Genomic DNA, 24273 nt, shown 5'->3' with positions numbered 1-24273 from the left:
CGTTGCTCAGCAGTGACTGACAGTGCTCAGTGCAACTGTCACTTTTCGAGCAGCAGAACCGACGAAGTCCTAGAATATCCGTTACAAGGATGAAAAGAATTGTGCATGGTCAGGGAGATTTATGGCAAAACAAAAGACTAAATTCTATATAGAAAATATTGTAAATATTCTATCAACAGGGGCGGTTGCTATCTCTGTACCGAACCATGATTTTAACAAAGAATACCGTTTAATTCCTGGAATTTAATAACATTCATTCTGTGCCGCAACTATATATATTGTCTGATATTAGATATATTTACTAATTAGAATAAAAAAATTCTACTCCGGTGTATTTATAGTTCAAAAGCAAACAAAACACTTTCTCCCCTGCCAACGCTGTCAATAATTGTGATCTGGGTATTACCAATTCGTGTGTGCGTGTGTGTGTACATACAATGTGCTGCCAAGCAAATCAAACATCCCACTGTCATGATACTGAAAATGTGGTGGCGTATTTGCTCAAGGGAACAACTGTAATAGCAAAGAAACAGCCGTTGCTATGCTAGTTAATGGCCGGATGCAACAGTTGAGGAAATGTCACAATAAGAGTTGTGACGCGTACCGTACGTGGTGACGTCACGTAACAATTGAAGAGGTGTTGCCAACGGCGTTCTCTGTGCGTCAGCTCCGAGGCTATATCACTGGACCGACTGAGTTCCGCTTAGCGAGTGAGTGCAGTGCAGTTGAGGGTTCAGTTGGGGAGAGTTAACCAGCGGACAACGGAAGCTGAAGCTTCGTTACCAGGAAACGGCTAGTGAAAACATTGCCAAGGAATAACCATTTTTGAGAGCTGTTACCGAGTAATGACTAGTGAAAGCAGACCGGGAAGACATAGTGCTGAAGAGATTTGTAGTGTGGAAATTAGCAATAGTGTTACAATTATTTGTAGTTACGACCTGTAAGTAGTCAATAAATCCGGTCACCAATCCGAACCCCGTCTATAGTCACTAAAGCACGTGACAATATCACTATGAAACTTGAGCTACTGCAGATTTTGAAGCTCCTGGTGGAATTCTGCTCGTACTTCTAAAGTATAAAATTTCCATTACAATATTGAGAACAGTCATTTATTTTTTGTTTTAATTCATTTTCCTCTGGTAATTTGCTTTAACGGGAATACCAAAATATACTCAATTTAAACTCTCCAGGCAGTTTCTATGTCCGCTTTCGTAAATGAAGGACGCAAGGAGAGGATTTTAACTTTGTTTCTAAATATTGAAATCGAAATGCAAGAACAGCAATAGAGGCGGACATTTATCAGCGGTTGTTTCCTTACCACCCAACAACAGACTGGAAAGTATTTAACAATAATGTAACTATTCCCTGTCTATCTACAAGCTTCAAGAAAGACTTACCTCACGATAACATTCAACATTCTCTCAGAAACCACGAAAAAGTGGGCAATAATAAGCGGGGCTACCTCTATTTCATTTATTAAAGTACGTTTATGCAAAACAAATAGCGAAGCTCTATACGAAAGAATGTGTCTAATATAACTAACTCACATTCCCATGATCCTACTAAAGGGGATCCCTTACCGCTACTATAATGTTCTTACGAGGTACATTAATTTAAGAGAACATACTGTCAATTGTATTAGTGACTAAAGACGGGTTTTGGATTGATGACAGGACTTAGTGGCTATTTTAATACATCACGTGACTACCTTTTACATTTTACTATTACATAAACGCACTAGTGCCAACAGTCATGTCTTCAATGACGTTGCTTGATAGCGGCTACCAAAGCGGATGTTCCCCTTTCTGTAGATTTCCGATTTCCGGATTCAGATACCGGTTTCTCACAGCAACAACTAAAAAACATAATGCCATTGGTTATCTACATGGTTATCTTACTCCCAAATTGTCTTGGCTTCTGTAGAAGTCAATTTTGTAGAACTGTTTTATTGACTTAATTACGCATATGTACTGAAGTTCTTTTCTGTCTTTTCTCAGATGCTCAGATTATAGTGAGGAAAGCGGGCGACCAGTTCTTCCCAGAACTGTCGTTACTCTTCGCTACTGTGGCGCCATATATGTATCAGATCGCAGAACCTTATGGTTGCTTACAGAGAAGAGATCGATGAACCGTTAAAGACGACGGAATGGGACGTTGATTTAGCTGAAAGAAACTAAGATGTTCCGCGTTTAAGTTCACCGAGCAATGTGTGTTCGTGCTACAGCCTGTGACTAGAATGTAGGCAAAAGGAAAACATACCTATGATGACATGTGACGGCATGCAACTTCTTTCCAAGCAAGTCTGCAGGACTTTAGTTGACTGCGTAATATAAAGATGCTTCTTCATTCACCTGTAAAAAAGGAAAGACTGTCATACATTTGTGTTTGTTGAGTATCTCGCTTTAAAATAACATTATCTCACAAAATAATTTACAATTTCAGCTTACAAGTTGTGATACTAGTATTTTCACGCTGCTCCTGTCCTCATACTTACGTTAGTGACTTTGTAAGCCCGTCACGCTAGCCTAGTGGTCTAAGGCATGTACTGTCTTCGCTCGCTTGGAAACCAGGATCGTGGGTTCGAATCCCACTCAGAGCATGGATGTTTAGTTTGTGTGTGTGCGTTTTTCTGTATTTGTGTACTGGTAGAGGCCTTGCGACGAGCTGATCACCCGCCCAAGGCGTCCTACCAAATGTGTAAGATCTAGAAAAACCGAAGTGAACGGACACAAATAGGAACACACAGACTGATAGGAGGGATTTTTTAAATAGGCCACTGAAATTGGTTCAGGTGCCATGATTTACGTACCAAGTTTCATAAAGACTGGTTCAGGAATTGAAGAGCTGATGGAGAAGGGACACACAGACAGGAAGGAGATCGCATACGCTAAATATGATCTTCCTCAGGACTTCTTTCCGTCGCAGAAGGGAAACTGAATTATCGGAAAACTAAGTTCTTTTCGGGACCACAGTATTCATCTTAACATAAGGGAAAATAAATTGTGAAACAAAACGTTTGAGGGCCCATGCGAATGGGAAGTGGGAGGTGAGAAAATAGTCCCTTTTCTGAAGCCCTGGATGCAGGAGTGTCGTCCCATGAGGATATCACCATCGTGTCACTGAAGGGAACTTTCTGGTTGCCTAACTTCCGGGATCGGATGAGAAGCTGACCGCCTTGATAACCTCAAAATTTATATAGCAGTTAAGTAATAAATACGTATGTGCTTTTGTTGTAAAAATGTAGACAATGTAAATAACCGCATCCTTTCTTTGCTGAACAAAACAATTAAAGCAGTAGCTACTGCTCTCTGCATTCCAAGCCATTCAACTGCTCTGAAGATGGAGGCGATACGTTCCTCCGAAACGTCGGCCAAAACGAAGAATACACGGCGCCTAAACCCAGAAGACGACTTTCTTCATAGTCATCGCCGTGAAAACCTCAAAACTTACAGACTATAAGGAAATTGTTTGAATTGCTTTTGATGGAAGCAAAATAAACACAGAATAAATGATATGCATAAAAACATAAATAATTAAAATAAAAATAACTGCCCGGTACACCGAACTAGTGAAATACATACTGTTTGTACATGTACGAGTATATGATAGCGCTCACGAGTTCCAATCAATTGAAAGAAAAGCGTCAAACACGCTGGGGTATGCGCGTTTTACATGATATTAAAATGGTACTCTTATTAACAATCGGCGGTTGGCACGAACGGTTTTAACGAGCTCAGTGGTTTTGTTTCTGAATTCGACGCAGGATCGCGGTTGGAGCGGCGATCTGGTTTTATTACAGTCACATTTCAACATGTTTAAACGTGACTTTTAAAAATATTTTACGTATGGCCCTACAGATGTGGATCTCAAGGAAACATTGTTGGTGTGAAATTTAGAAGTAATTTTACTTTGTCTGTGTGTGTGTGTGTTATTTGAGATATTTCTTTCATCATTTCCAGTTTTGAATTTTTCCCAAGAGTCCGGGAGGGGGCAGATGCCTAGTTTGCCTCCCCCTGCAAGTGCACATGCCAGTATTACAACCAAAAATAACCCCATAGGCCTATCAATATTCATAGTAGTGAAAACCTTAAATCCTATACAGCTTTTTATTTGTTGCTCATCATTAAAATCACTGTTTTGGTATGTAATATCATTTAGTCTAGCAGGTATGGAATGAAGTTTCGGTTTTAAAAGCTGCCTCGAACTTCAGGGAATTAAACCTTTCTACAGTAAAGATGGAGGCATCACCTGTTTTGGAACCGTCGATAAAGAATCCATCACACTACACAGCGGCATATTCGAAAAGCTATTAATCTTCATATTCGCCACCGTAGAAAACATAAACCTCACACATTGCTGGTTATTTTGAGAACTGCAAGAAATACGTGAAGTTAAATGAAGCGAAGGAATAGCTATGCGTGACGAAGAGCGAAGTGTAATGGCGCATCTCATGTACAATCAATCGCTTCCATGGATATGAAACCACGCAGAAAGCCACTAACGGGAGAAAGAGCCTCGCGACAGTGTAAGTCAAGCATATCCCATCATGGCCGTTCAAGTGCAACCCCCCCCCTCAAATCTCGCTACTTAAACTGTTCAAGCCTCCTCACTGAGGCAACGTCACGTCTAGCACATCAGGTGCACAGTGACTTATCCAGCTGAGGATATGCGAGTTTCAGATGTGTTTCGTGAGTGAAAGAAGAAACAAATTAATATATTTTTTCTTCTTCGTTTTGTCTCTTCAGGCTGTTTTAACCGATTAACTTTATTTTGAAAAATAAAAAGAGGCTTATGGATTAATTTTACAGTCTGCGTGTGTATCCGTCTGTGTCTGGCCATATCTCTGTGTATATCCGCCTGCGTCTCTCAGTGTTTCTGAGTTTTTTACGCGGTCCATGGCGAAATGTTATAAGCAGGCCAGTTAGCTGTTGTAGTTGGTCAGTGGGTTAAAAAACCGCTGAGTTTCGGTTGTTGTGAGCTGTTGCTGTTAGAAGCTGGTAGCTGAGGCACGGGGACAGTTCGGCAACCCATAGGAAGGGGAACGTTCGCGTTGAAATCCGCTACCAAGCAATAGCAATGATGACATTACTGTGGACGCTGGTATGTGTGTGTAACAATACTGTGAAACGTAGTTAAGCGCTGTGCCAAATAGTCCAATTGATCTGATCATCAATCCAAATCCTGTCTACAGTCACTAAACTTGTGACAATATTTTCCTTCTTGTAGTCGTATTATAAACTGTGAAATATGCAGATGACCTTGTGTTAATGGCTAAGGAAGAAACTGTGCTACAGGGCATGATTAATAGACTAATTGAAATTGGAAGGTGCTATGGCATGGAAATGAATGTGGAAAAAACAGAAGTAATGAAAATTTCGAGACAACCAACCCCAGTCACAATAAAGATAGACCAAAAACAACTGGAGAATGTGAAATGTTTTAAATATTTGGGTAGCTTGTTAACAGATGATGGAAGGTGTACTAGTGAAATTAAATCCAGGATTGCCATGGCAAAAGCTGCATTTAGCAAGAAGAAGAATCTTTTTACCAGCAAATTGGACTTAAATTTGAGGAAGAAACTAGTGAAATGCTACATTTGGAGCATAGCTCTGTATGGGGCTGAAACATGGACACTTAGGGCAGTAGATCAGAAACATCTGGAAAGTTTCGAAATGTGGTGTTGGAGAAGAATGGAGAAGATCAGTTGGACCGATTATGTGAGAAATGAAGAAGTGTTAATTAGAGTCAGTGAGCAGAGGAATATCCTACATGAAATAAGAAAACGGAAGGCTAATTGGATTGGTCATGTTTTACGCAGAAACTGCCTTCTAAAAGAAGCTATCGAAGGAAAGATAGATGGGCGGATAGAAGTGACAAGAAGACGAGGAAGAAGACGTAAGAAGATGCTGGATGACCTTGGGGACAGAAGAGGATACTGTCATTTGAAGGAGAAAGCTCTAGATCGCATTAAGTGGAGGAATTGTTTTGAAAGAGACTGTGGGCCTGTCGTCTTGACAGATTACTGATGATGATGATGATGAGTCGTATTATAAAATATGTTAAAATGTTAGCGAATTTTAATTACTTGCAACCTCAATCCCAAGGGAACTACATTTTAGATCAAATACTTCTCAGTCTAACTAAGTTTTAATAAAAGGGTGAAAACATGGTGTACATTTCAATTTTGGAAAAAAATCTCCGATACATAATTGAAATGGCTTCTTTGCTAGCAATGAATTAGTTTACAAACACAGTTCAGTCATAAAACTTGTAACAGTGAGACGGATCAAAGGATGTGTCAGCACGCCAGAATAATTTGCAGCACTAGATGTTTCTTTTCTTTAATTTACTTTGACACCTGACCATATCTTCATTACAGTGGGATGACTGCCGCCAGAGATGAATTGGAGAGGATTTCAAAGAAGCGGAAGGACCCTAATTGGGTTATCATCCGTGAATTTTCTTGCAGAACCTGAGGAAAACATAGAAAAACCTCATTTGTATTTTCCTGAGTCTCGGCCAAAAGTCGAAATGAGCACCGCCCGAATACCAATCCAGAGCATAACTGCTACACTAACCAGCTTCGTCTGAACTTCTGCAGCCGCTGTTACATTCGAGTGTCTTATCAGTTATTCATGTACACGTGAAGGTTAGCTCGCACTCACAGAACAAGTTGTCGTACCGAGAGTGACCACTATGAAATTACAGCAAACACTCGCTAATCCTGAGTAACTAGGGGGAAGGTCATCCAGATTAAGCGATAGCTCTGATCAGTGAAGCACAAGACAACGAAACAGTAGAACACAAATAAATGGAAAATTTAATGATATTCCTCTTTCTCCGGGGCTATAAGTACTGATAATGAAAATAAGTATCACTGTACAGCATTCATTTAAAAAATATAAAAAGTCCATACATTTATTCATGGACAGAAGTTTCGCAAGTTGTACTTCTTCTTGAACGTAATAATGTGGGTTTGAAGAAACTGTCAGGTTTTGCCTGAACAGTCAAGTTACTCATCTGCCTTCCTGCATGCACTCAACTGTGAACAGCATTTTTCACATTTCGATCCGGAATAACTGTAACCGGATTAGCGAGAGTTTACTGTATGTTATTACGAGAAACCGTCTAAGGAATAAGCCTAATTAGCTGTCATTTTTTAATTAATAATTTTAAAATATTCGTTTCTAGAACTTTTCTCTTATGATCACTCTAATAAGCCTCGTTTCCCTTGTGTGTCTCAAAACATTTCTCTACGACAGTGCAGTCTTTCTCGGGTCCGAGTCCCTTGGGACTCGCAACCTTATTTTACTCTCTTAGATTTGAGACTTCCCTTTTTGTCGCCTCCTACGACTCGTAGGGTCACGGTGGCTGTATTCGACCCCACCTTCGCATGGTTTGAACTGATATGGTTACCCCAATTGCCTTCTCTATAGCTACTAAGCACGTCCCGCTTAGAAAACACCGTTCATTCTCATATCCGTATACGTTGTTGCGGTAACGTGTTTACCTAGACGTTTCCCAGCAGCGGCCGTCTATTCTTGCTCATTAACAATCGTTTGCCAAGCAACTGACGTCGTTCATTTGTGTGTTTCGCCGAAGTTGCCTAGAAACGGATGTTGTTTCAGAGCCTTTCGCTAGCAACGGCTGTCTCTCTGGCTGCACAGTTCTTCTTTTGAAGAAACATGTTACAACATCAAAAGAGCAAATTTGTCTTTTTAAGAAACAAAAAATTACTCTAAAACACCTAATCCTTTCGTACCGATTCTAACATCGATTTTAGACAGAACATAACTTGGCCCACACAAGGGAAAGAAATTTGTGCCGCTACTGGACAAGTAACTGAGTGGTCTCTAGAGCCGGTTTGGTGGGGCGGCGAAGAGGATCTTCCGTGCCATTTTAGGGAATCAAATTCCGGCCGCCCAGATGTTGTCAGTGACTTACTGACTGCACTGTGACTGTTCAATAATATGCCTGTGCCGTGGCATACGAAACGTACCACGCCACATCGAACCATCAACATTCCATCCAATTTTGGCTTCAAACAAATCACAGTTAGGACGTTACCTGCAAACCAATGAGAGCAGATTGCATTCCATAAATGCCAACTCCTACAATATTCAGTTCCAAATACCTCTCTTCCTATTCCCTTTAAAATACACCTACACAATATTATAAACTGATATTTGATTTGCAGTGATGCAAATTCTCGATCACTAACCCTGAACTTTGCTGTATGGTACTTATGAACCATAGCCCCCCTTAACGACAGATATTAGTTCATATCCAATATTTGCCTTTTGGCTCCATCTATTCTGTTTCAGCTCTCGTCAATAATTCTCTCCATCTGTAAGTCATTTTTGCCGTAACACAAGCCAACAGACTGAGACTGTGCTAGAAGAGGGGATCATGGGATTATTGGGGCCTAAGACAGAAAAAAGAATGTGTTCGGAAATGATTTTGTAATGAGGTATTTGATAATTTGAACCCTTCAAAGAATATTATTATGGCGATGAAATCAAACAGTACCAGAAGGGATTGGCGATATGGAAAATAAAATGTTAGTCAACAAATCCGAAGGTAAGAGAACACTTGCAAGACAAAGGAGTAGATGGAAATGTAATATAAAATTCGCCTACTGGAAATATGTTGTGAGGGTGTGGGCTTGATTCATCTGGCTGGGGACAGATTAAAGCTTTGGACTGTTGTGAACGACGCAATAAAATCATGGGTTCGATGGCACGTCTCAAATGTATCAGCCTGCTTGGCGACTAGTAGAAATCTTCTCGCTGGAGCTCATTAAACTTAGTTACAAGCTTCTTGTGCAAAGGATTTCATCAATAAACCTTCTTTATTTTCTCTGTATTTGAGGAAATACGAGAGGGAGTCAGTAACTTGGCCACAAATGGAAGTAACAGATTTCTATGTGTATTATTACGTACCGTCAGAGTCCAGCTTCATGAGAATTTAGGAAGCACACGCGCATGTTCATGTTCAGAAGCTGATTTCTGTAGTCAAAATGGCGTGAAGATCAGAATTCTGTTGTGCGTTTCTCGGGGCCAGAAGGACTCAATGCAAAGGATATTCGTAAAGAAATATTTCCTCTTTACGGTGGGAAGTGTTTGTCGCGCATAGCGGTTCACAACTGGGTCGAGAAATTCTCACAAGGACTTTCGGATGTCGCAATGACCCCCGACCAGGTGCGGAAGTGGCTGAGACAACAGTCAAGACTTCTATGCTGAGGGTTTCGCGCACTGGTAAATCATTGGGACAAGTGTATCAGTGTTGGTGGAGGATATGACAAGAAATAACTGTTTTTTCCAGGTTCGAATGTCAAATATTTTACGTTTTATATCCATTTGTGACCTATTTACTGTCTCTTCCTCATGTATAATACATAGTTGGGCCGTGCTTTAGCTCAAGACATTTGGGTTCCGGCTTCTGACATCAGAGGTCCTGTTTCAAACCCGTCTTGATATCCGAGATTCGTGGCAGAAAATAATGTTCTGCTTTCCCTGCTAACCACAGACGTTCCTTATTCGCCTCTCACCGTTCCCTGAGGTATGTGATAGTCATTATCAGACAGCGCGTTATCATATTCTTTTTCTTAAGTTTGTGGGCGTTATAAGTGACTCGAAACTTTGCTCGTCACAGAAGGAGGAACAGAAGTGTTCACATAACTCTTGTGCTGCTTAGCAGTATATTTTGGACCTGTAATATTAAACTTGCTTCCGCTCGCAGGGTTGTCAGTTCTAAAGCGTGGGTTTGGAGACGGCAACCAGTTTAACTTCACGTTGTAAATTGCAATGAAAACAGTCCGATGTCATTGTACTGGTAACGTAAGGTAGAAGGTCAAGTTATCTCTGTGCTTAACTAATTAAGCACTATGCCATGAATGACCTAAGCCTTCCAGCCGCACTAGGCACTGGAGTTTACTCAGCCTCTAACAGAGAGAAGTACCAGGAATTCATTAAATAATTTTCCTGGGGAATAAAGCGCGGCCGGCGCGTAAGGCTGACAACCTTACCGCCATCTTTCGGCCGATTGTCTAGATAGTGTGGGACCCTCAACATCTCACAACCCTATGGGCTTTCACGGCCTTTTTCTTTTTTTTTTTTTTTTGGGCATGAGGGAGCACGGGGGAGTGACGTACAGATCCACATTTTCTTGACCTCGGAACTAGTTAGAGGTGAATAAGTCTGAGTCGCTTTATCCCCGGGGAAAGCGCCCCCAGTACCCATTGGATAGGACAATGGCTGGGCTCCAGAACCGGTCTGAAAGACGTGGATAAAATTCTTGACCCTTTCGGGACTCGAACTCCGAACTTTCGGTCGTCCAGCCCGTAGCTAGTCGCTAACCAACTATGTCAATTTAAAAATGGTACATTACTGCCAGTTTATTATTATTATTATTATTGAATGTATGAGGGGTAGGCCTTCTCGGCCCTTGCACCGCGACCTACAGTGGTCTATTGTGCTTCATTATTATTATTATTATTATTTGCATTTTTTCTCTTATATTTCTCTCCATGACAAACATCATCATAATCGTAAGATTTGAGGCTTTCACGGCGGTGACTATGAAGAAAGCAGTCTTCTGGGATTTGGCACCGTGTATATGTGGTGTTAACCGACGTTTCGGAGGAACGTATCGCCCCCATCTTCAGGGTAGAAGAAAAGGTATAAGAATTCTGCAAGCGACAACACCGTGAGAAACGGTAAAGCAGACTGGAAATATACCAGCTATGTTGAGCAGAGAGGGAAGGGGGGAAGTGCAAGTAAACAAGTGAAAGCAGTGGTTGGGGAGGGGTAGGGGAAGGGAGCTGGGACAAGCATGGTTTAGTGTATCTCTGCTCAACATAGCTGGTATATTTCCAGTCTGCTTTACCGTTTCTCACGGTGTTGTCGCTTGCAGAATTCTTATACTTTTTCTTCAACCCTGAAGATGGGGGCGATACGTTCCTCCGAAACGTCGGTTAACACCACATATACATGGTGCCAAATCCCAGAAGACTGCTTTCTTCATCATCATAATCATCCCCATATTTTTTATTGCTAGTGGGGTGGGACTAAGTCCCTTGTACTGCGGCCACTTCTGGCCTATTGTACCAGCCCCAGATGATAGGTGAGGGTGATTGTGGAGCAATTGGTGGAATGAAGATTGGCAGTGGAAACCGAAGTACTCGGAGAAAACCTGCCCCAGCGCCACTTTGTCCACCACAAATTCAACTTGACCAGACACGGGATCGAACCCGGGCCGCCGCGGTGGGAAGCCAGCGACTAACCGCTTGAGCTATGGCTCGGCCGAATCATCCCCATAACTAAAAGCTTGGTCCCGTGTTGAGGGTGGTTACAATACAACCACCGTATCCCCGCGAGGAAAATTGAACCCAATGTGTGGGGTATAACTGGGCTACACTTGTCGCTGGGGGACATAAATACAGGACCTGGCCCTCCAGGTTGGTGGTTAGACGCAAGGCTGAAGGCCTTGCTCTGTGATACCTTCACCGTTGCGAAACCCAAAGAAGTGAAAAGCAGATGTTCCAATTCACGACGGAACAGACAAGTTTGGAAGAATCTTCTAAGGAAGGCTGTGGAACAGAAAGGGCTGTTTCACCAACGGGGATGATGAATACAAATCTTGGGCCAGTGTGTGCAATATAACCTATTAATTATACTTCAGTACCCGTAGTACTGAGGCATCATCCTATTTTACCAACGTATCCGTCAATAATATAACTTTAAAAAGACATTAGGAATACGTTGTTCACTAAAATGCATTTTAATAATATGACAGTTCAAATCAGTAAAATGTCGATGGTACATAAATTTACATAAATTTATTAAATACGGGACACACTTACGGCAAAATAGAGGATACTATGGATAGAATTGGTAGAAAACGTAAACACTTGAATACAATTGAAAGATACCACATATACAAAATATACAAAAATAATTTATATATGAACGTCATACGAAACACACAACCCAATATTTCAAATGATACATGAACTCTACGATAGATAGCACTGGACTCAACATAGAGAATAATGTAGAAACAAGAACGACATTACGTTCAGTACACTGGCAGACCAAATTGGGGACACTGCAATAGGGAAACACGAAGACAAACGGAAGTACACATATCGTAAATGATAACATGAAGGTAGCCAAAGTAGCATACACAAGTCTTTCTATTACGTGTTGTATTTTACAGTGAGAACAGCCGCAAAATAGCTGGATAAAAATGAAATTAACAACCAGCATGAGGTAAATAATGACGTACACGAGAGAAGCAAGGGAAACAAATACAGTGCAGTGCTCTCACTCGAGGATAGAATTCACCTGATGATGGCCCAATGAGGCCGAAACATGTTGTGAATATAAATTATTAAAAAACATGTAAAACCAAGACAATTTGGGAAATGTGAACATTCACTTTTAATGTTTAAATTTATGTATTACCTGAAAGCCTACGGTCATTTTAGTGATTTTAACTGTGATATTATTAAAATGAATTTTAGTGAACAACATATTCCTAAAGTCTTTTTAAAGTTGTATTATTGCCGTATACGTTGGTAAAATATCGAATTACAACCGAAATTTCATATATCTGAGAGATCACATCGGACCCGTTCTGAAAACGCAAACTGGGATATTTAACCCTGCCTGAAATAAATATCCTACATATCGTGAGATCTGGAAGCAGTAATTTTATCTATGCACCGCTTACATCAATGCAGCAAATTTTGATTTATGCTGGAACCGGGCCAAGGAATGGATGGATGCCAATTTGCTCTCCAGCCTTAGTGGGCACATAATGGTATTTCCTGATGCGAAGTTGATATTGATGTGGCTTCTTACTCATGCTAAAATGACGCCACCGAATAAAATGAATGCAGCACTCTTTATTATTTAAAAGTACTTCCATTCCTTATCGCGTCCACAGGCCCAGAGCATAGATATTATTTGCAGTCATCTGCGACTATTTTAAGAGGCTCAGCAATATAACGCAGCATGCAGACCCGTTGCTGGGCAACACATTCCTAACAGGCCCCAAGAGACAAATTGTCATGTTCTCTTCGTTGTCCGTGCGACGCAACAATAGAAGAGGTGTTGGGAGAGGTATTTTCTGTGCGGTTCTTGCCCAAGTGTTATAAGCAGCAGAAGCCTAGAACTTAGTTGTGAGAAAATCGCCGTACTGTAAGGAAATGAATATGGAAGCTGAGGATTCTACGGTGTTGGAGGCTGTCACTAGGCTACGGCCGGCGAAAAAGTGAAAAGACTTTTTACATGCTGTAGTAATAACCAGAGTATGTGAATCATTGCTAGAGCTATAGTTATTTGTAGTTCCGTTATGTAAGAGTTCAATAAATCTAGTTACCAATCCCAACCCTAAATATTCATACACACGTCTATTCTCACAGTGCGTTCTCGACGAATCGATATACATTTTTACTAATACAACATATGAAGTTCATTTCAGTAGATCAAGAAAATATTATCTACACATCCCCTTCCCCATACGCCGTCATGGCTCAGTGTTTAATTAGCTAAGCGCAGGGACAAATTTACCTTATTATTCTACATTAACACTGTGGAAACTATTTACTAACTACTCAAAAGCCATTAAACCGCAAGTTCCTGAGTTCTTCAAGCGGTTTCACTGGATATTATCATAGTTCTCATTCAGTCAGTCTCTCTCCAGATAATAATTTAATGCTTATATTCTTATATATATCAGTATGAACCAAATCAGTGTGCATCTATAACGAACAGGAAGCTACTGTACTCAAAACTACGACAATCCCATAAACCTTTGCTTTTCAGTTACATCTATCATGCTCGGTATTACTCCGTAGCATATTAAGTTTCTGCAGACCACTGGCATAGAGAACTACATTTATGTCACAGAGGACAAAAGAATGGGAAAACTTTCAGCCAATTCTAAGAACTTCGCAGATAAAATATTTTAGTAGAAGTGAAACAAGTTCAAACATTAGAAGACCTGCTGTTTAAATGAACCGTTATATATCTTTCGTGTGGTTTCTCTGAGAAAGTACACAGTTGCGGTGGAGCAACCCGTAAAATAAATCCTCTAGACAGTACCCAATGATTTTACTATTTGCTTTGTCATTTGTGATTAAACTGACAAGATGTCTTGTTACAAACGGGAGAGAATTCTCATCTGGCACTTAGACTACGAGATAAATTACTGCCGTACTTCTACCATATTATCTCATTACATTATTATTAATGGTATATTATTAAAAAGTTCTGAGTCGAGAAAGTTAATTCCAAAAGAAGTTTCACGCTGTACTTCTTTTGGCTTATTTTGGACTTCACCCATCGTCTGGTATGTAAAAGACAAAAAGACAAAAAAAAAACGACGTTTTGGAGACTGGATCTGTCTCCGTATTCAGGTGGATAGGGAAGGATAAACCTACTCAGTTGGGCCCCTTAGAAAGAGCTAGTCTTAATCACTGGACCTTAGAGACTAGCTCTTTCTAAGGGGCCCAACTGAGTAGGTTTATCCTTCCCTATCCACCTGAATACGGAGACAGATCCAGTCTCCAAAACGTCGTGGTTTTTTTGTCTTTTTGTCTTTTACATACCAGACGATGGGTGATGTCCAAAATAAGCCAAAAGAAGTACTGTATACACCATCGTCAGAATCCATTCAAAGTTCACGCTGTTCGACTCTTATTGTGGTGCGTGTCTAATTGCGACATAAGAAATGAGACTGGGGTTAAGTAATTGTGCTTTAAGAAACAGATTGTTAAGGTGTACCTGCATTAAAGTGCCTGAGATCACTGTCCCACGGCGAACCTTCCAGAACACAGCAATGATAATGTACGTGTAGGTTTCCCACGCAATTCTTGATTACACGAACAAAATTATTTAACTTCTGGCGTCATATCTTCAAGAAAACAAGACAGTTACAATAATGTAACGGATCTGATGAACGCGTTGCCAGGAAGCAGCTCTATAAACACTGTACATTACGCAACAATAGAGGAAGCTGTGTTTTCTATGTCGTCAGCGCCCAGCAACAGTAGGAACGGGATTGTGAACAAATGCTAGGTTACGCAACGGTTCTTACAATAGAGCTGTGATATTTGTGTGGTCCGCGCCGCGGCTGCATAACGAGATTCCAGGAATAAGCAAGGCAGTGGCAGTCATAGTCACAGAGTTCTGAGTTCTGGGACGAAACGTTCGTCGTGGAAAATTTGGTGTGTGATTAGAAGACTTTATTTATGTGTCATATTTGGAGTGACTTGAAGCGCTGGTTCCTGTGATATAATTGTATTACCAGGACACCTTGGACGAGTGATCAGCTCGTCGCAAGGCCTCTCCCTAAACACAGGACAACACGAACACAGAATAAACACATACACATACCAAACATCCATGCTTTCTGTGGGATTCGAACCCACGATCCCGTCTTCCGAGCGAGAGAAGACGGTACATGTCTTAAACCGCTCGGCTACCGTGACCGGCAAACATAACATATGACGACCGATAGATTTTTACACTATCCCTTTTTAACGATAAAATAATTGTCTGCAGAGGCGAATGTAACGAACACCTGAAGCAGAACATACACGTATATATGAATTAGAAAGCATTAAAGTAGAGAAGATGCTGGAAGGAATGGGGAGAGATATTCCTAGACACGAACGTAGACAGGCCCAGCTTGAGCCAAATTTGTATTCAGTGCTAGTGGGATTATTTCAGAACCTTGCGTCAACTTTATGGTTTACTAAGAGACAGAAGTTCTGGCTCGCCGTGGGTAGCCATTGCTGTATATCTCTCACTTCGATAATTAATATTCATTGATTATAACGAATCTCCTATTCAGTATTTCGTTATTTCGAAACAATTTTGGGTGCGAGAGGGGTGCTTGGAAGCCATAACAATTTACCGGAACGCGCGAGTTACGTTATTATGCGCGATGTCGTATACGATGTAAATTGTCAGATGATATTTGTTTATTTAAGTGTTAGGTGCTTGTGTTTTGTTAATGCGCGCTTTGTTGCTATGCCACTCTCTTTATTTACATACGAAAGGTAGTTCCCCTTTTACCGTCACAGGCTCTCGGCTAGCGGCTTGCCGATTGGTGCTCGTAGTTCCGCATTTCTCCGCTGTGCGCTTTCCGCTTGCTTTGCTGTCGAAATGTTATCGAGAGCAGCACATGCTTATGTTACTGAGCGAAGAGAGCGTAGAATCATGGGGAAGATCTTCATGAATGAAAAGTAAAGTATGCGCCGTTAGCCTGTTTCATGACGCTATCTCGATGTATTTCTGGAGAAGCTGGGGAAAACCACATGCAACTTCAGTTCCGACCGAGAATAAAACTAGGTACCTATCAAATAGAAGTCTACAGTATTGTCACTATACCAAAATGCTGCAAACTGATAGGCATAACTCCGGTTTAAGTGAGTTGCTGCTTCCTATGTGTAGGGTAAGGTGGACAAATAACGCCATCAATTCAGGCAATCAGTTTCAGATTTCGAAATGCATGTCAGAAATAGCCAAATCTTCATTTCTTAATAATTTCGGAGAAGTACAGTGGTTTCTAATATATTCACTCTTATTCTAAACGGGGCCTTGAATTTAAGAAAAGGCAAAATGGAGTTATTACAATAAAAGTAAAGGTATCCCTGTAACAGGCCTTGGAGGCCCATAAAGTTGCGAGATGTTGAGATTCCCACATTTTCTAGACAATAGGCTCATAGATGGCGGTAAGTCTGTCAGCGTTAGGCGTTGGCCGCCCTTTACCCCTAAGAATATTCCTGGTTTTAATCGTTTCTTGCATCCTGTTGTGTGTTTTAATCAATAGTAGAGTGAATAATAAATAATAACAATAATAAAAAACGTGTTGTGTAGTCTGTAAATTCACTCTACTATTGAATATTCCTGGTACTCATTTCTGTTATCTGAGTCGACTCCATGGCCACAGTGAGGCTGGAAGGATTAGGTAAATTGAAAAAAATCAACTCATCGGTATTCGATCCCGCAACCTTCCGGCTTGTAGCATAGTGCCTGAACCAAATACGCTACCGACAGGGGAAGGATATGTACGCCAGGCACATCCAAAGTTGTTTCACTCAAATAAAACTCATAAAAATGAAAAATTTTCAGGAAATATAAGTGCCAGCAACTTTGTACTTTCCCTTGCACAGAACCACTGGAAAATCCAACTTCTTCTACTTGCACTCATGCAGACCGTTAATGTCACGGTTTCCCCCTTTTCTCCCTGAGTTGCTCTGCGAATTCTTGTACTGCCTTTTACAGCCAACAGTTTCTGATTATCAGAATTGTGAGTTGATATCGGTCCTGTCTAGTCCACATGGTATATTAAATAAGGCCGTTTTTCTTTTTTATTTTCTCTGCCAAATATCATCAGCTGGCCATCCTCAGAGTTAGGCCTTGGTTCGTTCTCAGAGAACAAACCAGTCGTTTCCCACCATTCTGCCTTTCCATGGATTCTGCATGCTGTGTTCCTTGCGCATTCGGAGAGCAAACCTGCGAATGTGATTTAATGTAAGTCCAAAATCAACTTTTTATAAACGGACGATTCTTTGGTGGAGCTGTTTTTCAGCATCTGATGTAAGACTGCGTATCATCCCAGCTTTTTTCGAAGAGATCCCTTCGACTAACCCTGTCACGAAATATCCCGCGAAGAATTTCTTGAATGCAGCTACAAGGGTATTCCTAGAATTTACAGCACACGCGGCGCGGTCTAAAGATTTTGTTGAGCACTGAGCTCTGTAGTCTTTGCATGTTCCGTCATGATCTCGAAACAATACTATCAGATTTTCAAACCGAAATTCTAAAAAAGTTGGGGGGACAGCGGAAGAGTGATGGAAAGAATGTAACTCGAAGACATCAGCATATAAGACAGACAATATTGTGGTCAAGAAGATAATTTCGTTAATTAGAATGTAGTTCGAGAACCAGTAGGGTCAAAAAATTTTTCTTCTGCACCTCGTCTGGACACAATCTGGGGTATGCCCAACCTCCTATCCAATGGGTACCTGGGGCTCTTTTCCCAGGGGTTAAGAGGCCGGCGCGTGAAGCTGACAACTCACCTCCACCTAGCGCCGAAGTGAAGAAAATGTGAATCAGCTACTTGCATCGTGAGACTAGCCACGGCGCACTATTCTACGAGTACAGCCTGTGCTGACATCTGTGCAGGAAATCATAAACCAAGCCTCTGAGCTTAAATGTGTCGAAGTGCAGTGTCATAGAGAAGGAAACGGGTAAGAACAATGGCACATGCATATCCTTACACTCTGCAAATTGCTACTGCTCTCATTTATGGGCGCTCTTGGAGTTTCTAGGAGCTGTTTTCTATAATTAAGACTGCGAGGGGAAGAATTCGTACAGACTTCAGTTAATTAGCGTTGTTTCGTGTTCTTTGCTTCCGCAATTCGCTCTGCGTTCTTTAAGTTTTAACGCGGTCTGCAGAAGTTGGCACATAACTGTCCTCAGAATTAATGGCTCTGGTTTCTCTGTGTCCCATATCAAGGGTGTGAAACTATGTTCAGTTCTATTCTCTTCCCCTAGAGCCTTTAATGAACCGAGAAACATTTGCCGGCACAAGAAGAATGTACGTGAATATAGTTTATCAATATTTGCGAACAACTTGAGCAGATTCACGTAAGCACAACTAGTTGAGACATGTTTTCAGGTGATTGTTAGAAAGAAGATGTAGGAGAGACTGTTGTCTTTAATGTGACGTAGATATCCATTGTTACGCAACGACTCGGTAAACACATTCCCGCGGAAGCAAATGCGCTCAACAATAGGATATCCACTGTTAAGCAAAGGATCAGTAAACACGCCTCCTTGACAAAAGAGGCCGTGTTTTCGGTTTTGTCCGTGCAAAGTGTTTATAAAGAAGAGTTCAGTTGAGAAGAATTAGTCGAGTTTCGAAACGCCAGTCTGCCGGGATATTAGCTTGGGAGCAGAAGAACTGAACTGAATGATGGCAAGAACGGAATTGGACTGCGAAGAAGACTCCATGTGTGATATGAAGCGAGAGTGAGACTGCTATAAATCCGTTGCCAGGATACGACTAGTGAAGACTGAGAACCCTAGTGCGTGTGTAACGGTGAACTGCAAAGTGTGTAGAATAGCGATAGCGCTGTACTGTCTGTAGTCCTGAGTTGTGTGAATAAGGTGTTAATAAATGCAATCATCGAATTCAGAACCTCGTCTATAGTCTTTAATACACCTTCGTTATTTTACTCTGTTCCTTGACAGAAATAACAAGGTAATATTTTGACGTAGATCACGAGGGATTCTTATACGTCCAGCCTCAAGTTTGCATGGCCGCCATATTGAAAACATTAAAAGCCGAGTCTTAAAACGGGGGGGGGGAGGTACGGGGTAACTTTGTGAATGTGGGTACAAGCTTCCAGTCATCTGAGACAAAGTGATGACATGACTTGTTTTCATTGGAACCTTGAACCCTCTCAGCGTAATTACTTATTAAAAATGACAGTAGGCTTATGAGATTACCATGCTGCCTGTGTTTGTCTTATCTATTTGTGTATCCTCCATATCAACTTTCGAATTCATGAACCGATTTTGTCAATGGCATACTTTAAAAAAAAATCCTCCCATCAGTAATACCAACATCGAAGCCTCTAAAATTATTGCGATCACAACTTCAGTATTTCTTGACTCTTTGAACTAAGTTTCATAAAACTTTCTAGGTGCATTGTAAAACCTGCGCCCATCTCAACGGCGTATACCACAAGTCCCTCCCATTATGAATACCAGTACTGAAGCCTCTCAAATTGTTGAGGCAAAATCCTAATAGTTCTTTATCGTTTGTACAAGTTTTTAAAATTTTGATATGCATACCATTCCACTTGAAGCCAATCTCAACGGCGGAATTCATAAATCCGTCCGGTCAGTGTTACGGACACTGCGGCCTCTCCAACTGTAGTTTTCGCGTTATTGCTCTTACATAATAAAATCTTTCCTACTTGCCCTTACAAACAATGAAATTCTAGTGAAAACGAAATGGGCGATTAGTTGTTCCCAGAAACAGGATTTTGGGACAAGTAGGGCGCTAATCGCAGCTGAATGGACATTGAACCTGGAACAGAGGGATAATTCCATCTCATTCAAGGGACTGTATAGGGCAGAGGGGGACAATTAACGCCGGCGGATAATAACATCAACAGAATTTATTGCAAGTAGTNTGAAGCAACGGTAGTCGGCTTATCGACTCAGGAATGTTAGCTGTATACGCTCATAGCGGCAAAACGCGGTACTACAAAAGCTANTTGTGAAAATCCTGCAGAGAGCTTTTCAGCGTTTAGTTACCGTGAAGAGTGTATCATGTCCCCAACTACTAGTGTCACCTTGAATCTGTCGGAAATCTCTCTCAATAGGCTGCAGGAACTCGGAATAGTTATCGCGTGTCAGTTGCTACCCCTATTTTGGGACACCAGGATTTTCCCGCGGTACCAAGCTAACAGTGTCTCAGTGTTACAAAATTCAGTTCTTATTACAGAAGATTTTACGTGACTGGTTATCGCATTTATTGTCCCTTCTGGAGAGGGCATTGGTCGGCTCATTTATTTGATTTGTTCAACTTCACTGCGATGACGTGAACATTATAGTCCGTGCAATACCGCCACTGTCGACTAGGCTAATAACCCCTTCCATTTCATTTTACGTTTTAAAACTTAAAGTTGTCCCTGTGTTTAACTAATTAACCACTATGACATGAAGGTGTATGGGGGGTGGATGTATAGATATACATTTTCTTGACCTCAGCACTAGGTGTAGGTGAGTGGTCAGTTTCATGTCCAGGCCGCTTTACCCCCGTGAAAATAACCCCCGGTACCCACTGGATAGGGGGCTGGGTGGGTGACACAACTGGTGTGGACGACATGAAGAAGAAACATTCTTACCCCTGCCGGGACTTGATCTCTGATCGCTGTCAGCAGCGCTACCGACTGCGCTATCCCGAATCCTGAACTTCACAGTGTAGGAAGTACAATTAGGCGCAAACAGACGAAGATTTTACGTAACGCATAACTAAGGACGCCGCGCTATTATGAATTTGTTGATCAGCATCGCTTAACATGTTCGACTACGTTTTGTTTCAACTAAAAGTCGTAAACAGAACTCGGTGCTCGTCGAGAAACACAGATGGAACATTCTGGTTATATGAAAGTTATGCATTCACCAAAACTACCAGAGAAACAAGTGAGAGACTGGGTGGCCAACATGTACCATTCTTACAGGACTGACATTCAAGTTCCTCCTCCTCTTCGCGACAACTGAGGAGTTTGTAAGATTTGAGGCTTTCACGGCGGTGACTATGAAGAAAACAGTCTTCTAGGATGTGGCATCTTGTAGATGTACAGTCTGCTTGTACCGGTTCGCACGATCTCTTCGCTTGCGTATCTCTTATTTTTCCTTCTACCCTGAAGATGGAGGCGATACTTTCCTCCGAAACGTCGCTTAACACCACATCTACGCGGTGCCACATCCCAGAAGACTGCTTTCTTCACCTGAAGAGTTTGATGCTGAAACGGTGGATTACAATGTCTGCGTAGGTAACAAGCACCACGTGCCACACCTATACCGACTTCTCTGGAAGTATATTCACAGTTGCAATAGATTCGAATTACTGACACACCAGATTAATCGACATTCGTATACCGGTAACGAAATGTAATTACCATGTAGCTATAAACTGGTCCTCTTAAACTTGTTAAAATCACCGTTCTAGTACTTCACAGCACTTATATATCAGTTTCCTGATGTGTGCAGGCACCACGATATCACATACGTCTACAAGATGCGTTTCAGCACCTACCCTGCGCTTGGCTGACTACAAAGTAACATAATTAGTTTCCCGCTTAAATTTCCAAAAATAAAAAAACACGAGACGTCTCAGTTGTACGTCTCTTGTTGAGAATACGAAGCCGGAGACATGGACTGGAGAAGATTAAGTATGTAGATAAAGGTAAGTTCTCCATTTCGAAGTTTGTAACGAGTAGAACACTTTCAATTCCATTAGATTTCTTGACAAACAAAATCTGTTCCATAATACTCGTACCTTCGCCTTAGCTTTGCAGGCCCAGGAGGACGAATTAGGTAAACTGGCTCCACAATATTCCGTCCAGGTCCGAGGCTTTGTGTGCATTTTCGTAACAAAGTTTGATGATCAAGTCGAGGAGGATGAGGTTGGCAGGGCATGTAGCACGAATGGGGGAGAAGAGGAATGCATATAGGATATTGGTGGAAAATCCAGAAGGAAAGAGACCACTGGGAAAACCAAGGTAAAATGGATCTTAGAGAGGTAGAATGGGATGGTATGGATTGGACTGATCTGGCTGAGGATAGTGATCAGTGGAGGTATCTTGTGAACACGGTAATGAACATTCGGGTTCCATAAAATGCTGGGAAATTCTTGAGTAGCTGCAGAATTGGCGGCTCCTCCAGAAATGCTCAGCTCCATGAATAAGTAAGTAAGTTGGGTGGGACTAACTCCCTTGTACTGCGGCCACTTCTGGCCTATTGTACCAGCCCCTGATGATAGGTGAGGGTGATTGTGAAGCAATTGGTGGAATGAAGATTGGCAGGGGAAACCGAAGTACTCGAAGAAAACCCGCCCCATCGCCACTTTGTCCACCACAAATCTCACTTGAGCAGACCCGGGATCGAACCCAGGCCACTGCGGTGGGAAGCCAGCGACTAACCGCTTGAGCTACGGCGCGGCAACTCCAGAAGTAAGTTAGGCAAGTCTCTATAACTTTACCCAGGAATGCGAACTTCCATGTTTTTCGTTAGGCACACCAACCAATAAGTACAGGTCTCTTTCAGCTGTGCGGAAGCTAACGAGAAATCCTTCTGATCTAAATTCAGTGTAGGGGAATTTGAAGAGGCGAAGAGGGGCCGCAACTTATTTTGCGGGATGGAAGTACGAGTGCGATATAGCATCCAGCAGATTGACTTGAAAACTAAACCACGGAGCTAACAACGAGACCGCGTATTTCTTCCTACTCGGATAAACCCACTGGATACATAAATCTGCCCTGACACAAGATATAACTCCTCCTTTTTGCTGCAGGTATAAAAACGTTTTATTTTACGGTTTTGTAAGCCCAGTGAATCATAATTTAAATATAAATAAGAACTGAACAAAAATATGGATTCCCACTTCCTTTAACCATTTAAAGGCTGAGTTCTTTCTAAATTATATCTAAAAATTCAGTTCGTACCTCAAAGGAAACACATTAGATCTCCACTACAAAGCCTAACCGGTTAACGCTGTTAGGGAAACAATCGCCGTTTATTGTGAGAACTATACGAAATACACAAATACACTCTGTGGGCAAAATGCATACTTTAAATGTATGTGACTATATCATTAAATCACTACACGAGTCACTGAAGATAAATAAGTAATCAGAACATTTAAGCACAATTTTCTTCGCCTAATAACAGTGTGCCGGTCACGGTAGCTGAGCGGTCTAAGGCATGTACTGTCTTCACTCGCTTGGAAACCGGGATCGTGGGTTCGAATCCCACTCAGGGCATGGATGTTTAGTTTGTGTGTGTGCGTTTTTTTGTGTTTGTGTACAGGTAGAGGCCTTGTGACGAGCTGATCACCCGCCCAAGGAGTCCTACCGAATGTGTAAGATCTAGAAAAACCGAAGTGAACCGAGAAGTTCATGGAGGTAGGCCTAGGCCCACCGGGGCTGTATTGCCAAGGGAGAAAAAAAATAAGTGTACGTTAATTATCACAGTGCATGGTGAGTAGGGAATGCTTAGTGAATGTTTGGCCCAAGTGAATATTTCAGTGTTCAGGAACATTGTACTGTAGTATTAAAATCCCACTCTGTTCATGAGTGCTCTGAAGACTATCACCTAACTGACATTCATTTACGCATCTATCACTAAACCGACACCACACATGTTCTATAAGCTGCGAGGTTTCATTATCTACTGTGAATGAATGATCCACCGAAGCGCCTTTACTTGGCAGGGGTAACGTAATCCAAAACAAAATTGGGTCTGCAATAAACGAGACTGGAACTACCTCAACTACGTAAGAAAATCAGAACAGCGCCAGCGTGCGCAGCAAATTCTGTCATCACAACAGCCTGTACACCTGAAGATGGCCTGTTAGGCAGAAACATGTAGAGAAAACAGAGAGAAGACGAGTGAATACTAACCGACGTTGCACATAGACGGCAAAAAGTGGAACGCAAAGTCAATTTGCTCCTGC

General features: G+C 41.6%; 1 protein-coding gene across 3 annotated transcripts in view; it reads right to left on the bottom strand.

The window, feature by feature from the left end:
• The window catches only part of LOC111867947 (synaptotagmin-7), a 980264-nt gene that overhangs the window by 777370 nt on the left and 178621 nt on the right, over positions 1-24273 (bottom strand). For 2 of the 3 annotated variants that reach the window (XM_023858204.2, XM_023858224.2), the window contains one exon: positions 2260-2351. The exons of the other annotated variant lie outside the window; for it this stretch is intronic. The gene's annotated coding sequence lies outside the window, so the exon portion shown is untranslated. The remainder of the gene's footprint in view (positions 1-2259; positions 2352-24273) is intronic. 3 annotated transcript variants of the gene reach the window in all.

This window comes from Cryptotermes secundus, unplaced genomic scaffold (assembly GCF_002891405.2).
Source record: "Cryptotermes secundus unplaced genomic scaffold, Csec_1.0 scaffold67, whole genome shotgun sequence".
NCBI classification, from domain to species: Eukaryota; Metazoa; Arthropoda; class Insecta; order Blattodea; family Kalotermitidae; genus Cryptotermes; species Cryptotermes secundus.
Note: the sequence above shows the minus strand (reverse complement) of the source record. Positions and strands in the feature narration are given on the sequence as shown.